Below are 3,598 nucleotides of genomic sequence, written 5' to 3' on the forward strand. Positions count from 1 at the left end.
TATTGTAGTCCCACTTTGGGTCTCGATCGGGGGACAGCGTCTGCGCCTGCTGGGTGATGATTGTTTGTGAGGTGTTCTTGATCTGCATGGGCAGGGGCCTGCTCCAGCACTCTTTTGTTCTCCTCAGAGGTAAGTGAATTGGTTAGGACAACAAAAATATCATGATAGGTTAGCTGTATGATTGTGTCAGGAATTGAAACTGTTTGATAAAGGTTGCCGAGTTGGAAGTGAAAGATCCAAGCCTAGACTGAATGAGAGCCAGCTCAACCATTGGAAAAGGGGTATAGACTCGAACAATTCCCTCAGCTCTGGCAGCCTCTCGCAAGGGCGCCATCGTGTGGGCAGACTGAGAAACTTCAGGGTCAGATGACTTATGGGCCTTGGAGCAAGTGATGGGTGGAGTTGGCACGCAGGGAGGGGTGGAGGGAAGAGAAGGAGGGGGAGGGGAGGGAGTGGGAGGCTATTGTGGGCTTGGGGGGGATAAGTGAGGAACTAGAGCCTGGGGTGGAGCTGCTTGTGACTCTCTCCAATAAGGAGGAGGATCATCTGCTGGTGGAGATGGCTGACAGACTCGAAGGGGAGGGGATTGTTGATTAGCTAGCTAGCAGAGGGAAGGTTGACTATGGAGATAAGAAAAGCCTTGAATGTAGGGAATCTCTGACCATTTTCCTTGGTGCTCACAAAAGTTATACAGGTCTTGAATTAGACCAAATTCAAGTGAGCAGTTAGGTGGCCAAATGTTTTGATTGTCCAGTTTATATTGGGGCCAAATTTGAGTGAACAAACGTATGAGATGCTTGGGCTTTAAATCTAAGCCTTCAAGGTTCCGTAACAAACACCCCAGGGGATAGTCTGCGGGTGTAGAGGATCCAGAGCCCATGGTGACCAGAAGCAAGACAAAGGGCGGCGCCTATAACTTAAGACATCTCTCAAGGTACAGATTGCACACCCCAGCTTAGGACCTGGTCCTAAGTATGGCTCCTCGTGGAGGCATCCCACCATGGGGAGAGGGCTTGAAAATGGGGGCCACACCACCTTCTAAGGCATCCCTGCAGCAGGTGGGGGTGGAATGGGCAAGTCCTGAACTTGTCCTGGTGAGTCCCAGACTCACAGTGGGGAGACACAAAACCTGGTACCCGGTTTGCGCTCTGGAGTAGACTCTAGTTTTTCTAGTCACCAGGACTTAGGACTCAGATACCCGAGCTGTCATTAGAGGACTTACCCAGGCCAGGGCAAAGGTGATGATTTGCTGGTGTTGTTTTCTGGGAAGGCACCAGGGAAGATGGTCACGAGTGCTGGGGGGCAGGTTGGAGTGCTGGGGGAATGGGGGGTTCTGGACGCTCCAATGAGGAATCGGGGGCACCAGCAATCCCGCTTCTGACACCAATGTTAGAGCTCTGTCGGCACTCAACAACCATGCCACACACCAGGGTACCCAACAGGAGATTTTATTAAAGAGGCAAAAGGGTGCCTGCACTGAGGAAGGACAGAAGAAGAAGAGGAAGAAGAAGAAGAGGAGGAAGAAGGAGAGGAAGAAGAGGAGAAGAAGAAGAGAAGAAGAAAGAAAGAGGAAGAAGGGAAGAAGAGAGCACAATACCCATTCTTGATAAAATTTTCAACAAAATAGAAAAAGAAGGAAAATTATTTAACATAATTAAGGGCATATATACAAAACCAACAGCTTACTTTGTTCTCAATACAGATAGACTTAAAAAATTCTGCTTAGAAATGGGAATCAGACAAAGATCACCTTTATTACAACTCATATTCATTAATGAATTGGACCTCCATCCAGAGTGATAAGGAAAGAATGCAAATAAATGGCATCCAAATTGGTAAAGAAGAAGTAAAACTGTCTCTATCTGTAGATGGTATGATCCTATGCATTGCTGTTGAGTCAGATCCAACTCCTAGCAACCCCTCCTTGGGTTTTCGAGATGGTATGATCCTATACATAGAAAATCCAAGAGACTCAAAAGGAAAACTACTGGAACTAATACAAGGATTCAGAAATGTGGCAGGGTAAAGGATCAACACACAAAAATCCATAAGATTTCTCTGTGCTAACAAAGAGAACCTGAAAAGGAAATCAGAAAAACAATACCATTTTCAATAGCTACCCAAAAGAAGTATTGAGAAATAATTCCAACCAGAGACACAAAAGTCCTATACAAAGAAAACAACAAAGCAGTACAGCAAGAGAACAAAAGAAACCTTCATAAATGGAAAATATACCACACTCATGGATAGAAAAACTTAACATTGTGAAAAGGTCAAAATTACCCAAAGTGATTTACAGATATAATACAATCCCAATTCAGATTCTATCATTATTCTTTAACAAGCTGAAAAAACTAATTGCCAACTTTATATGGAAAGGAAAGAGACCACTGATAAGCAAAGGAGTACTAAATAACACAGGGCCAGTCTGTGAAACAGGTAAGGCAGGTGGTGGGTAGCCCCCAGGAGGCAGAGAGCAGGCTGGCAGGAACAGGTAGGGGGTAGCTCAGGAAGTGAGCGCAGCAGTTGGAACAGCTAAGGGAGACTAACTTGTCTGTTGGTTTGTCGTACTATGGTGACTTGCCTGTTGCTGTGAGGCTGGAGGCTATGCCAGCAGGGGTGCCCACGGTGGACTGGTTTTGGCAGAGCATCCAGACTGAGACAGATTCACAAGAAGGAAGAGGCCATCCACTTCTCAAAGAATTGGGCAGTGAAAACCTTATGAATAGTAGTGAAACACTATCTGATATAATACTGGAAAATTTTATGAATAGCTCTGAAACAATGTCCAATATAGTGCTGGAAGATGAGCCTCTCAGGTTGGAAGGCACTCAAAATATGACTGGGAAAGAGCTGCCTCAGCAGAGTAGAGCCTACCTTAATGATATGGATAAAGTAGGGCTTTTGGGGCCTGCATTTGCTGAAGCAGCATGACTCACTATGAGAAGAAACAGCTGCGAACATCTGTTGATATTCGGAACATAGAATGTACAAAGTATGAATCTAGGGAAATTGGAAGTTGTCAAAAATGAAATGTAATGCATAAATATTGATATCCTGGGCATTAGTGAGCTGAAATGGACCACTTTTGGCCATTTTGAATCAGATAACCATATGATCTACTATGCTGGGTATGACAAACTAAAGAGGAATGGTGTGGCATTCATTGTCACAAAAAATGTTTCAAGATCTATCCTGAAGTACAGTACTGTCAGTGATAGAATAATATCCATATGTCTACAAGGAAAGCCAGTTAATACTACTATTGCTCAAATTTATGCACCAACCACCAAAGTCAAAGATAAGGAAATTGAAGATTTTTACCAACTTCTGCAGTCTGAAATTGACCAAACATGCAATCAAGATGTGCTGATTATCACAGAGGACTGGAATGCAAAAGTCGGAAACAAAGAAGAATCACCAGTAGTTAGAAAATTTAGCCTTGGAGACAGAAATAATGCTGGAGATCACGATAGAATTTTGCAAGACCAACAACTTATTCATTGCAAATACCCTTTTTCAAGAACACAAATGGCAGCTGTACATGTAGACTTCACCAGATGCAATACACAAGAATCAGATTGAATACATCTGTGGC

This window comes from Orycteropus afer, unplaced genomic scaffold, assembly GCF_000298275.1.
Source record: "Orycteropus afer afer isolate SDZICR_OR568_19922 unplaced genomic scaffold, OryAfe1.0 scaffold00711, whole genome shotgun sequence".
In the NCBI taxonomy this organism is placed as follows: domain Eukaryota; kingdom Metazoa; phylum Chordata; class Mammalia; order Tubulidentata; family Orycteropodidae; genus Orycteropus; species Orycteropus afer.